Below are 12,445 nucleotides of genomic sequence, written 5' to 3' on the forward strand. Positions count from 1 at the left end.
GATTTACCGAGCCACTTCCGTGATTATGTGTTTCGAACTTCTGAGGGCAATCGTGGTCTCTTAGAAAGCAGCGTCATCAGATCCACGTTGCAAAGATCACATACACTGCTTGGTTAGAACCGGTCAAGCTGATGAGGCTTTCAACAGTGCAACAGGTAGCGTGGCCGAGTGGTCTAAGGCGCTGGATTAAGGCTCCAGTCTCTTCGGAGGCGTGGGTTCAAATCCCACCGCTGCCAGTTCTCACGCCAAGCGTCGAGAGCAAGGAAGTTAGCAGGCTGTGTGATGTCTTCCGTTTGAGTTTAGCTATCATGAAATATATTTTCTAAATTTGGCCCTGGTCATAAACCAACCAGGGATTCTTTACTTCCTCCAAATGGCCTGCCAGCAGGGGCCCGTACGGGAACAACATAAACCACGTTGTTGGCAGGATCCGAAACCTAGGAGTAGTTTTGAGGCCCAAGCGCATAGTTGTAAAGTTCAGAGGGATGGCAATGTCAATCAAGAGTCTGCAGTTGAATACTTATTTACTTTGCAAATATCGATCGATTGATTGATCGATCGCTCGAAAGAAAGAAATCAAAAGCCATAGGCTTAAAAATGGGGCACTGGCAAAGTAAACAAAATCCCATCACACACTTGAGCAGAAGAAGCCATTACTCTCGGCATTTAAATCTACGTGGGGAGACCCCAAAATAACTCTTTGGCCTCATTAGTCATCCCTGTCAAGGCGTTGCTGAATAATCTGATGTGTTATAAACATCGTGAACTTAGGCTAAAATGCTATGTTGCACCTTACCACCGAAGTACGCTTGTAGTTTGGGAATTTTGTTCACTGACAATTGCCAGAAAACCTTTTTGATTTTGAAAATAGCTTTTTTGAGCGTTTCCTCTACAACGACACACAGCGCCGTAGGACCAGACTCCTCGGGCTGACTCTGTGGCGCAACGGTAGCGCGTCTGACTCCAGATCTGAAGGTTGCGTGTTCAAATCACGTCAGGGTCATGTACTTTATTGATTCTTGTTATAGTGGGTGACCAGCATTCACTCATTCATGTTTTGGGGCTGTTTCATACCTGTCACTCCGCAATGATGCGACCTGCCAAGAGGATTAGTTCAAATGCACGTCATTTGTATTGGCCTCTAATACTCAACTGTTTGACAGTTTGGCCATTGCCCTCTGAGAGCTTTAGTTGTGAATGAAACTGCATATACACAAGTATAAATCAAAAGTAAAGCATGCGATGCATGCGGGAATCAAACCCGGGTCAACTGCTTGGAAGGCAGCTATGCTTACCACTATACCACCATCGCAAAGACTCAAGGACTTGCAGTGCCGTGTCGCAAATCGGCGCCTGTAATTGATATCTAAAGTTCCATGCACACGGAACATGGTTTGAGAATCATTATAGAAACGTGTTTTTTTGCACAGTTTCGCTGGTCGCATTTCTTGTCCGATTTGCATCATTCAGGGGTCCGTCCGCCCCCCCCCCCTCGTGTGATTCTTGCTGTTGCTTTTGGTATTCCGGCGTGTATTTTTCTCCGGATTTTTGGTCAAAGTTGCAATTTTTCCTATATTTTAGAGTGGCGGGATTTCAGTTACACTTCCAGAGTTTGCGCATGAAGTCTTTGTTGTTGTGTTACTTTTAATGGCGGGTGGCCGCCAACTGAAAAGGTGCATTTACCGCCACCTACTGTATTTGTACGTCTTCAAAGTATGTGTTTTTTACGCTATACCGTATTTAAAAAAAAAAAAAAATAAAAGAAGGGAGAGTGACAAATAAAAACAAAGAGAGAGGAGGGAGAGATAGAGAAAGGACTTTGAAGGTCTGAAGGACGGGTCGAACGAACGCAGATAATAAATTACCCTCATGAGGGATTAATAAAAAGGAAGCTTGCCACAAAAACTTTCCCATACCGGGAGTTGAACCCGGGCCACCTGGGTGAAAACCAGGAATCCTAACCGCTAGACCATATGGGAACAATTGCTGGTTCTATTGGTCGATTTACCGAGCCACTTCCGTGATTATGTGTTTCGAACTTCTGAGGGCAATCGTGGTCTCTTAGAAAGCAGCGTCATCAGATCCACGTTGCAAAGATCACATACACTGCTTGGTTAGAACCCGTCAAGCTGATGAGGCTTTCAACAGTGCAACAGGTAGCGTGGCCGAGTGGTCTAAGGCGCTGGATTAAGGCTCCAGTCTCTTCGGAGGCGTGGGTTCAAATCCCACCGCTGCCAGTTCTCACGCCAAGCGTCGAGAGCAAGGAAGTTAGCAGGCTGTGTGATGTCTTCCGTTTGAGTTTAGCTATCATGAAATATATTTTCTAAATTTGGCCCTGGTCATAAACCAACCAGGGATTCTTTACTTCCTCCAAATGGCCTGCCAGCAGGGGCCCGTACGGGAACAACATAAACCACGTTGTTGGCAGGATCCGAAACCTAGGAGTAGTTTTGAGGCCCAAGCGCATAGTTGTAAAGTTCAGAGGGATGGCAATGTCAATCAAGAGTCTGCAGTTGAATACTTATTTACTTTGCAAAGATCGATCGATTGATTGATCGATCGCTCGAAATAAAGAAATCAAAAGCCATAGGCTTAAAAATGGGGCACTGGCAAAGTAAACAAAATCCCATCACACACTTGAGCAGAAGAAGCCATTACTCTCGGCATTTAAATCTACGTGGGGAGACCCCAAAATAACTCTTTGGCCTCATTAGTCATCCCTGTCAAGGCGTTGCTGAATAATCTGATGTGTTATAAACATCGTGAACTTAGGCTAAAATGCTATGTTGCACCTTACCACCGAAGTACGCTTGTAGTTTGGGAATTTTGTTCACTGACAATTGCCAGAAAACCTTTTTGATTTTGAAAATAGCTTTTTTGAGCGTTTCCTCTACAACGACACACAGCGCCGTAGGACCGGACTCCTCGGGCTGACTCTGTGGCGCAACGGTAGCGCGTCTGACTCTAGATCTGAAGGTTGTGTGTTCAAATCACGTCAGGCTCATGTACTTTATTGATTCTTGTTATAGTGGGTGACCAGCATTCACTCATTCATGTTTTGGGGCTGTTTCATACCTGTCACTCCGCAATGATGCGACCTGCCAAGAGGATTAGTTCAAATGCACGTCATTTGTATTGGCCTCTAATACTCAACTGTTTGACAGTTTGGCCATTGCCCTCTGAGAGCTTTAGTTGTGAATGAAACTGCATATACACAAGTATAAATCAAAAGTAAAGCATGCGATGCATGCGGGAATCAAACCCGGGTCAACTGCTTGGAAGGCAGCTATGCTTTCCACTATACCACCATCGCAAAGACTCAAGGGCTTGCAGTGCCGTGTCGCAAATTGGCGCCTGTAATTGATATCTAAAGTTCCATGCACACGGAACATGGTTTGAGAATCATTATAGAAACGTGTTTTTTTGCACAGTTTCGCTGGTCGCATTTCTTGTCCGATTTGCATCATTCAGGGGTCCGTCCGCCCCCCCCCCTCGTGTGATTCTTGCTGTTGCTTTTGGTATTCCGGCGTGTATTTTTCTCCGGATTTTTGGTCAAAGTTGCAATTTTTCCTATATTTTAGAGTGGCGGGATTTCAGTTACACTTCCAGAGTTTGCGCATGAAGTCTTTGTTGTTGTGTTACTTTTAATGGCGGGTGGCCGCCAACTGAAAAGGTGCATTTACCGCCACCTACTGTATTTGTACGTCTTCAAAGTATGTGTTTTTTACGCTATACCGTATTTAAAAAAAAAAAACAAATAAAAGAAGGGAGAGTGACAAATAAAAACAAAGAGAGAGGAGGGAGAGCTAGAGAAAGGACTTTGAAGGTCTGAAGGACGGGTCGAACGAACGCAGATAATAAATTACCCTCATGAGGGATTAATAAAAGGGAAGCTTACCACAAAGACTTTCCCATACCGGGAGTTGAACCCGGGCCACCTGGGTGAAAACCAGGAATCCTAACCGCTAGACCATATGGGAAACAATTGCTGGTTCTATTGGTCGATTTACCGAGCCACTTCCGTGATTATGTGTTTCGAACTTCTGAGGGCAATCGTGGTCTCTTAGAAAGCAGCGTCATCAGATCCACGTTGCAAAGATCACATACACTGCTTGGTTAGAACCGGTCAAGCTGATGAGGCTTTCAACAGTGCAACAGGTAGCGTGGCCGAGTGGTCTAAGGCGCTGGATTAAGGCTCCAGTCTCTTCGGAGGCGTGGGTTCAAATCCCACCGCTGCCAGTTCTCACGCCAAGCGTCGAGAGCAAGGAAGTTAGCAGGCTGTGTGATGTCTTCCGTTTGAGTTTAGCTATCATGAAATATATTTTCTAAATTTGGCCCTGGTCATAAACCAACCAGGGATTCTTTACTTCCTCCAAATGGCCTGCCAGCAGGGGCCCGTACGGGAACAACATAAACCACGTTGTTGGCAGGATCCGAAACCTAGGAGTAGTTTTGAGGCCCAAGCGCATAGTTGTAAAGTTCAGAGGGATGGCAATGTCAATCAAGAGTCTGCAGTTGAATACTTATTTACTTTGCAAATATCGATCGATTGATTGATCGATCGCTCGAAAGAAAGAAATCAAAAGCCATAGGCTTAAAAATGGGGCACTGGCAAAGTAAACAAAATCCCATCACACACTTGAGCAGAAGAAGCCATTACTCTCGGCATTTAAATCTACGTGGGGAGACCCCAAAATAACTCTTTGGCCTCATTAGTCATCCCTGTCAAGGCGTTGCTGAATAATCTGATGTGTTATAAACATCGTGAACTTAGGCTAAAATGCTATGTTGCACCTTACCACCGAAGTACGCTTGTAGTTTGGGAATTTTGTTCACTGACAATTGCCAGAAAACCTTTTTGATTTTGAAAATAGCTTTTTTGAGCGTTTCCTCTACAACGACACACAGCGCCGTAGGACCAGACTCCTCGGGCTGACTCTGTGGCGCAACGGTAGCGCGTCTGACTCCAGATCTGAAGGTTGCGTGTTCAAATCACGTCAGGGTCATGTACTTTATTGATTCTTGTTATAGTGGGTGACCAGCATTCACTCATTCATGTTTTGGGGCTGTTTCATACCTGTCACTCCGCAATGATGCGACCTGCCAAGAGGATTAGTTCAAATGCACGTCATTTGTATTGGCCTCTAATACTCAACTGTTTGACAGTTTGGCCATTGCCCTCTGAGAGCTTTAGTTGTGAATGAAACTGCATATACACAAGTATAAATCAAAAGTAAAGCATGCGATGCATGCGGGAATCAAACCCGGGTCAACTGCTTGGAAGGCAGCTATGCTTTCCACTATACCACCATCGCAAAGACTCAAGGGCTTGCAGTGCCGTGTCGCAAATTGGCGCCTGTAATTGATATCTAAAGTTCCATGCACACGGAACATGGTTTGAGAATCATTATAGAAACGTGTTTTTTTGCACAGTTTCGCTGGTCGCATTTCTTGTCCGATTTGCATCATTCAGGGGTCCGTCCGCCCCCCCCCCTCGTGTGATTCTTGCTGTTGCTTTTGGTATTCCGGCGTGTATTTTTCTCCGGATTTTTGGTCAAAGTTGCAATTTTTCCTATATTTTAGAGTGGCGGGATTTCAGTTACACTTCCAGAGTTTGCGCATGAAGTCTTTGTTGTTGTGTTACTTTTAATGGCGGGTGGCCGCCAACTGAAAAGGTGCATTTACCGCCACCTACTGTATTTGTACGTCTTCAAAGTATGTGTTTTTTACGCTATACCGTATTTAAAAAAAAAAAACAAATAAAAGAAGGGAGAGTGACAAATAAAAACAAAGAGAGAGGAGGGAGAGCTAGAGAAAGGACTTTGAAGGTCTGAAGGACGGGTCGAACGAACGCAGATAATAAATTACCCTCATGAGGGATTAATAAAAGGGAAGCTTACCACAAAGACTTTCCCATACCGGGAGTTGAACCCGGGCCACCTGGGTGAAAACCAGGAATCCTAACCGCTAGACCATATGGGAAACAATTGCTGGTTCTATTGGTCGATTTACCGAGCCACTTCCGTGATTATGTGTTTCGAACTTCTGAGGGCAATCGTGGTCTCTTAGAAAGCAGCGTCATCAGATCCACGTTGCAAAGATCACATACACTGCTTGGTTAGAACCGGTCAAGCTGATGAGGCTTTCAACAGTGCAACAGGTAGCGTGGCCGAGTGGTCTAAGGCGCTGGATTAAGGCTCCAGTCTCTTCGGAGGCGTGGGTTCAAATCCCACCGCTGCCAGTTCTCACGCCAAGCGTCGAGAGCAAGGAAGTTAGCAGGCTGTGTGATGTCTTCCGTTTGAGTTTAGCTATCATGAAATATATTTTCTAAATTTGGCCCTGGTCATAAACCAACCAGGGATTCTTTACTTCCTCCAAATGGCCTGCCAGCAGGGGCCCGTACGGGAACAACATAAACCACGTTGTTGGCAGGATCCGAAACCTAGGAGTAGTTTTGAGGCCCAAGCGCATAGTTGTAAAGTTCAGAGGGATGGCAATGTCAATCAAGAGTCTGCAGTTGAATACTTATTTACTTTGCAAATATCGATCGATTGATTGATCGATCGCTCGAAAGAAAGAAATCAAAAGCCATAGGCTTAAAAATGGGGCACTGGCAAAGTAAACAAAATCCCATCACACACTTGAGCAGAAGAAGCCATTACTCTCGGCATTTAAATCTACGTGGGGAGACCCCAAAATAACTCTTTGGCCTCATTAGTCATCCCTGTCAAGGCGTTGCTGAATAATCTGATGTGTTATAAACATCGTGAACTTAGGCTAAAATGCTATGTTGCACCTTACCACCGAAGTACGCTTGTAGTTTGGGAATTTTGTTCACTGACAATTGCCAGAAAACCTTTTTGATTTTGAAAATAGCTTTTTTGAGCGTTTCCTCTACAACGACACACAGCGCCGTAGGACCAGACTCCTCGGGCTGACTCTGTGGCGCAACGGTAGCGCGTCTGACTCCAGATCTGAAGGTTGCGTGTTCAAATCACGTCAGGGTCATGTACTTTATTGATTCTTGTTATAGTGGGTGACCAGCATTCACTCATTCATGTTTTGGGGCTGTTTCATACCTGTCACTCCGCAATGATGCGACCTGCCAAGAGGATTAGTTCAAATGCACGTCATTTGTATTGGCCTCTAATACTCAACTGTTTGACAGTTTGGCCATTGCCCTCTGAGAGCTTTAGTTGTGAATGAAACTGCATATACACAAGTATAAATCAAAAGTAAAGCATGCGATGCATGCGGGAATCAAACCCGGGTCAACTGCTTGGAAGGCAGCTATGCTTACCACTATACCACCATCGCAAAGACTCAAGGACTTGCAGTGCCGTGTCGCAAATCGGCGCCTGTAATTGATATCTAAAGTTCCATGCACACGGAACATGGTTTGAGAATCATTATAGAAACGTGTTTTTTTGCACAGTTTCGCTGGTCGCATTTCTTGTCCGATTTGCATCATTCAGGGGTCCGTCCGCCCCCCCCCCCTCGTGTGATTCTTGCTGTTGCTTTTGGTATTCCGGCGTGTATTTTTCTCCGGATTTTTGGTCAAAGTTGCAATTTTTCCTATATTTTAGAGTGGCGGGATTTCAGTTACACTTCCAGAGTTTGCGCATGAAGTCTTTGTTGTTGTGTTACTTTTAATGGCGGGTGGCCGCCAACTGAAAAGGTGCATTTACCGCCACCTACTGTATTTGTACGTCTTCAAAGTATGTGTTTTTTACGCTATACCGTATTTAAAAAAAAAAAAAAATAAAAGAAGGGAGAGTGACAAATAAAAACAAAGAGAGAGGAGGGAGAGATAGAGAAAGGACTTTGAAGGTCTGAAGGACGGGTCGAACGAACGCAGATAATAAATTACCCTCATGAGGGATTAATAAAAAGGAAGCTTGCCACAAAAACTTTCCCATACCGGGAGTTGAACCCGGGCCACCTGGGTGAAAACCAGGAATCCTAACCGCTAGACCATTTGGGAACAATTGCTGGTTCTATTGGTCGATTTACCGAGCCACTTCCGTGATTATGTGTTTCGAACTTCTGAGGGCAATCGTGGTCTCTTAGAAAGCAGCGTCATCAGATCCACGTTGCAAAGATCACATACACTGCTTGGTTAGAACCGGTCAAGCTGATGAGGCTTTCAACAGTGCAACAGGTAGCGTGGCCGAGTGGTCTAAGGCGCTGGATTAAGGCTCCAGTCTCTTTGGAGGCGTGGGTTCAAATCCCACCGCTGCCAGTTCTCACGCCAAGCGTCGAGAGCAAGGAAGTTAGCAGGCTGTGTGATGTCTTCCGTTTGAGTTTAGCTATCATGAAATATATTTTCTAAATTTGGCCCTGGTCATAAACCAACCAGGGATTCTTTACTTCCTCCAAATGGCCTGCCAGCAGGGGCCCGTACGGGAACAACATAAACCACGTTGTTGGCAGGATCCGAAACCTAGGAGTAGTTTTGAGGCCCAAGCGCATAGTTGTAAAGTTCAGAGGGATGGCAATGTCAATCAAGAGTCTGCAGTTGAATACTTATTTACTTTGCAAAGATCGATCGATTGATTGATCGATCGCTCGAAAGAAAGAAATCAAAAGCCATAGGCTTAAAAATGGGGCACTGGCAAAGTAAACAAAATCCCATCACACACTTGAGCAGAAGAAGCCATTACTCTCGGCATTTAAATCTACGTGGGGAGACCCCAAAATAACTCTTTGGCCTCATTAGTCATCCCTGTCAAGGCGTTGCTGAATAATCTGATGTGTTATAAACATCGTGAATTTAGGCTAAAATGCTATGTTGCACCTTACCACCGAAGTACGCTTGTAGTTTGGGAATTTTGTTCACTGACAATTGCCAGAAAACCTTTTTGATTTTGAAAATAGCTTTTTTGAGCGTTTCCTCTACAACGACACACAGCGCCGTAGGACCGGATTCCTCGGGCTGACTCTGTGGCGCAACGGTAGCGCGTCTGACTCCAGATCTGAAGGTTGCGTGTTCAAATCACATCAGGGTCATGTACTTTATTGATTCTTGTTATAGTGGGTGACCAGCATTCACTCATTCATGTTTTGGGGCTGTTTCATACCTGTCAATCCGCAATGATGCGACCTGCCAAGAGGATTAGTTCAAATGCACGTCATTTGTATTGGCCTCTAATACTCAACTGTTTGACAGTTTGGCCGTTGCCCTCTGAGAGCTTTAGTTGTGAATGAAACTGCATATACACAAGTATAAATCAAAAGTAAAGCATGCGATGCATGCGGGAATCAAACCCGGGTCAACTGCTTGGAAGGCAGCTATGCTTACCACTATACCACCATCGCAAAGACTCAAGGACTTGCAGTGCCGTGTCGCAAATCGGCGCCTGTAATTGATATCTAAAGTTCCATGCACACGGAACATGGTTTGAGAATCATTATAGAAACGTGTTTTTTTGCACAGTTTCGCTGGTCGCATTTCTTGTCCGATTTGCATCATTCAGGGGTCCGTCCGCCCCCCCCCCCTCGTGTGATTCTTGCTGTTGCTTTTGGTATTCCGGCGTGTATTTTTCTCCGGATTTTTGGTCAAAGTTGCAATTTTTCCTATATTTTAGAGTGGCGGGATTTCAGTTACACTTCCAGAGTTTGCGCATGAAGTCTTTGTTGTTGTGTTACTTTTAATGGCGGGTGGCCGCCAACTGAAAAGGTGCATTTACCGCCACCTACTGTATTTGTACGTCTTCAAAGTATGTGTTTTTTACGCTATACCGTATTTAAAAAAAAAAAAAAATAAAAGAAGGGAGAGTGACAAATAAAAACAAAGAGAGAGGAGGGAGAGATAGAGAAAGGACTTTGAAGGTCTGAAGGACGGGTCGAACGAACGCAGATAATAAATTACCCTCATGAGGGATTAATAAAAAGGAAGCTTGCCACAAAAACTTTCCCATACCGGGAGTTGAACCCGGGCCACCTGGGTGAAAACCAGGAATCCTAACCGCTAGACCATTTGGGAACAATTGCTGGTTCTATTGGTCGATTTACCGAGCCACTTCCGTGATTATGTGTTTCGAACTTCTGAGGGCAATCGTGGTCTCTTAGAAAGCAGCGTCATCAGATCCACGTTGCAAAGATCACATACACTGCTTGGTTAGAACCGGTCAAGCTGATGAGGCTTTCAACAGTGCAACAGGTAGCGTGGCCGAGTGGTCTAAGGCGCTGGATTAAGGCTCCAGTCTCTTTGGAGGCGTGGGTTCAAATCCCACCGCTGCCAGTTCTCACGCCAAGCGTCGAGAGCAAGGAAGTTAGCAGGCTGTGTGATGTCTTCCGTTTGAGTTTAGCTATCATGAAATATATTTTCTAAATTTGGCCCTGGTCATAAACCAACCAGGGATTCTTTACTTCCTCCAAATGGCCTGCCAGCAGGGGCCCGTACGGGAACAACATAAACCACGTTGTTGGCAGGATCCGAAACCTAGGAGTAGTTTTGAGGCCCAAGCGCATAGTTGTAAAGTTCAGAGGGATGGCAATGTCAATCAAGAGTCTGCAGTTGAATACTTATTTACTTTGCAAAGATCGATCGATTGATTGATCGATCGCTCGAAAGAAAGAAATCAAAAGCCATAGGCTTAAAAATGGGGCACTGGCAAAGTAAACAAAATCCCATCACACACTTGAGCAGAAGAAGCCATTACTCTCGGCATTTAAATCTACGTGGGGAGACCCCAAAATAACTCTTTGGCCTCATTAGTCATCCCTGTCAAGGCGTTGCTGAATAATCTGATGTGTTATAAACATCGTGAATTTAGGCTAAAATGCTATGTTGCACCTTACCACCGAAGTACGCTTGTAGTTTGGGAATTTTGTTCACTGACAATTGCCAGAAAACCTTTTTGATTTTGAAAATAGCTTTTTTGAGCGTTTCCTCTACAACGACACACAGCGCCGTAGGACCGGATTCCTCGGGCTGACTCTGTGGCGCAACGGTAGCGCGTCTGACTCCAGATCTGAAGGTTGCGTGTTCAAATCACATCAGGGTCATGTACTTTATTGATTCTTGTTATAGTGGGTGACCAGCATTCACTCATTCATGTTTTGGGGCTGTTTCATACCTGTCAATCCGCAATGATGCGACCTGCCAAGAGGATTAGTTCAAATGCACGTCATTTGTATTGGCCTCTAATACTCAACTGTTTGACAGTTTGGCCGTTGCCCTCTGAGAGCTTTAGTTGTGAATGAAACTGCATATACACAAGTATAAATCAAAAGTAAAGCATGCGATGCATGCGGGAATCAAACCCGGGTCAACTGCTTGGAAGGCAGCTATGCTTACCACTATACCACCATCGCAAAGACTCAAGGGCTTGCAGTGCCGTGTCGCAAATCGGCGCCTGTAATTGATATCTAAAGTTCCATGCACACGGAACATGGTTTGAGAATCATTATAGAAACGTGTTTTTTTGCACAGTTTCGCTGGTCGCATTTCTTGTCCGATTTGCATCATTCAGGGGTCCGTCCGCCCCCCCCCTCGTGTGATTCTTGCTGTTGCTTTTGGTATTCCGGCGTGTATTTTTCTCCGGATTTTTGGTCAAAGTTGCAATTTTTCCTATATTTTAGAGTGGCGGGATTTCAGTTACACTTCCAGAGTTTGCGCATGAAGTCTTTGTTGTTGTGTTACTTTTAATGGCGGGTGGCCGCCAACTGAAAAGGTGCATTTACCGCCACCTACTGTATTTGTACGTCTTCAAAGTATGTGTTTTTTACGCTATACCGTATTTAAAAAAAAAAACAAATAAAAGAAGGGAGAGTGACAAATAAAAACAAAGAGAGAGGAGGGAGAGCTAGAGAAAGGACTTTGAAGGTCTGAAGGACGGGTCGAACGAACGCAGATAATAAATTACCCTCATGAGGGATTAATAAAAAGGAAGCTTGCCACAAAAACTTTCCCATACCGGGAGTTGAACCCGGGCCACCTGGGTGAAAACCAGGAATCCTAACCGCTAGACCATATGGGAACAATTGCTGGTTCTATTGGTCGATTTACCGAGCCACTTCCGTGATTATGTGTTTCGAACTTCTGAGGGCAATCGTGGTCTCTTAGAAAGCAGCGTCATCAGATCCACGTTGCAAAGATCACATACACTGCTTGGTTAGAACCCGTCAAGCTGATGAGGCTTTCACCAGTGCAACAGGTAGCGTGGCCGAGTGGTCTAAGGCGCTGGATTAAGGCTCCAGTCTCTTCGGAGGCGTGGGTTCAAATCCCACAGCTGCCAGTTCTCACGCCAAGCGTCGAGAGCAAGGAAGTTAGCAGGCTGTGTGATGTCTTCCGTTTGAGTTTAGCTATCATGAAATATATTTTCTAAATTTGGCCCTGGTCATAAACCAACCAGGGATTCTTTACTTCCTCCAAATGGCCTGCCAGCAGGGGCCCGTACGGGAACAACATAAACCACGTTGTTGGCAGGATCCGAAACCT

The 12,445-nt window shown here is 45.1% G+C and overlaps 18 non-coding genes across 18 annotated transcripts; 12 read left to right on the plus strand and 6 right to left on the minus strand.

Moving 5' to 3' along the window:
• Positions 1-154: 154 nt before the first annotated feature.
• trnal-aag (transfer RNA leucine (anticodon AAG)) lies at positions 155-236 on the plus strand. Its single transcript has one exon. It is a non-coding gene; the product is annotated as a tRNA-Leu (tRNA).
• A 695-nt stretch (positions 237-931) lies between these two features.
• trnaw-cca (transfer RNA tryptophan (anticodon CCA)) lies at positions 932-1,003 on the plus strand. The gene has a single exon. It is a non-coding gene; the product is annotated as a tRNA-Trp (tRNA).
• Positions 1,004-1,907: 904 nt separating this feature from the next.
• trnae-uuc (transfer RNA glutamic acid (anticodon UUC)) lies at positions 1,908-1,979 on the minus strand. Its single transcript has one exon. It is a non-coding gene; the product is annotated as a tRNA-Glu (tRNA).
• Positions 1,980-2,155: 176 nt separating this feature from the next.
• trnal-aag (transfer RNA leucine (anticodon AAG)) lies at positions 2,156-2,237 on the plus strand. The gene has a single exon. It is a non-coding gene; the product is annotated as a tRNA-Leu (tRNA).
• Positions 2,238-3,908: 1,671 nt separating this feature from the next.
• trnae-uuc (transfer RNA glutamic acid (anticodon UUC)) lies at positions 3,909-3,980 on the minus strand. The gene has a single exon. It is a non-coding gene; the product is annotated as a tRNA-Glu (tRNA).
• Positions 3,981-4,157: 177 nt separating this feature from the next.
• Positions 4,158-4,239, plus strand: trnal-aag (transfer RNA leucine (anticodon AAG)). Its single transcript has one exon. It is a non-coding gene; the product is annotated as a tRNA-Leu (tRNA).
• Positions 4,240-4,934: 695 nt separating this feature from the next.
• Positions 4,935-5,006, plus strand: trnaw-cca (transfer RNA tryptophan (anticodon CCA)). The gene has a single exon. It is a non-coding gene; the product is annotated as a tRNA-Trp (tRNA).
• A 904-nt stretch (positions 5,007-5,910) lies between these two features.
• On the minus strand, positions 5,911-5,982 carry trnae-uuc (transfer RNA glutamic acid (anticodon UUC)). The gene has a single exon. It is a non-coding gene; the product is annotated as a tRNA-Glu (tRNA).
• Positions 5,983-6,159: 177 nt separating this feature from the next.
• On the plus strand, positions 6,160-6,241 carry trnal-aag (transfer RNA leucine (anticodon AAG)). Its single transcript has one exon. It is a non-coding gene; the product is annotated as a tRNA-Leu (tRNA).
• A 695-nt stretch (positions 6,242-6,936) lies between these two features.
• trnaw-cca (transfer RNA tryptophan (anticodon CCA)) lies at positions 6,937-7,008 on the plus strand. The gene has a single exon. It is a non-coding gene; the product is annotated as a tRNA-Trp (tRNA).
• A 904-nt stretch (positions 7,009-7,912) lies between these two features.
• On the minus strand, positions 7,913-7,984 carry trnae-uuc (transfer RNA glutamic acid (anticodon UUC)). Its single transcript has one exon. It is a non-coding gene; the product is annotated as a tRNA-Glu (tRNA).
• A 176-nt stretch (positions 7,985-8,160) lies between these two features.
• Positions 8,161-8,242, plus strand: trnal-aag (transfer RNA leucine (anticodon AAG)). Its single transcript has one exon. It is a non-coding gene; the product is annotated as a tRNA-Leu (tRNA).
• Positions 8,243-8,937: 695 nt separating this feature from the next.
• trnaw-cca (transfer RNA tryptophan (anticodon CCA)) lies at positions 8,938-9,009 on the plus strand. The gene has a single exon. It is a non-coding gene; the product is annotated as a tRNA-Trp (tRNA).
• Positions 9,010-9,913: 904 nt separating this feature from the next.
• Positions 9,914-9,985, minus strand: trnae-uuc (transfer RNA glutamic acid (anticodon UUC)). The gene has a single exon. It is a non-coding gene; the product is annotated as a tRNA-Glu (tRNA).
• A 176-nt stretch (positions 9,986-10,161) lies between these two features.
• On the plus strand, positions 10,162-10,243 carry trnal-aag (transfer RNA leucine (anticodon AAG)). Its single transcript has one exon. It is a non-coding gene; the product is annotated as a tRNA-Leu (tRNA).
• A 695-nt stretch (positions 10,244-10,938) lies between these two features.
• trnaw-cca (transfer RNA tryptophan (anticodon CCA)) lies at positions 10,939-11,010 on the plus strand. Its single transcript has one exon. It is a non-coding gene; the product is annotated as a tRNA-Trp (tRNA).
• Positions 11,011-11,912: 902 nt separating this feature from the next.
• On the minus strand, positions 11,913-11,984 carry trnae-uuc (transfer RNA glutamic acid (anticodon UUC)). Its single transcript has one exon. It is a non-coding gene; the product is annotated as a tRNA-Glu (tRNA).
• Positions 11,985-12,160: 176 nt separating this feature from the next.
• On the plus strand, positions 12,161-12,242 carry trnal-aag (transfer RNA leucine (anticodon AAG)). Its single transcript has one exon. It is a non-coding gene; the product is annotated as a tRNA-Leu (tRNA).
• The last annotated feature ends 203 nt before the right edge of the window (positions 12,243-12,445 follow it).

This window comes from Eucyclogobius newberryi, unplaced genomic scaffold, assembly GCF_026437365.1.
Source record: "Eucyclogobius newberryi isolate DKJ021-1_F unplaced genomic scaffold, fEucNew1.0.hap1 SCAF_11, whole genome shotgun sequence".
NCBI lineage: Eukaryota > Metazoa > Chordata > Actinopteri > Gobiiformes > Gobiidae > Eucyclogobius > Eucyclogobius newberryi.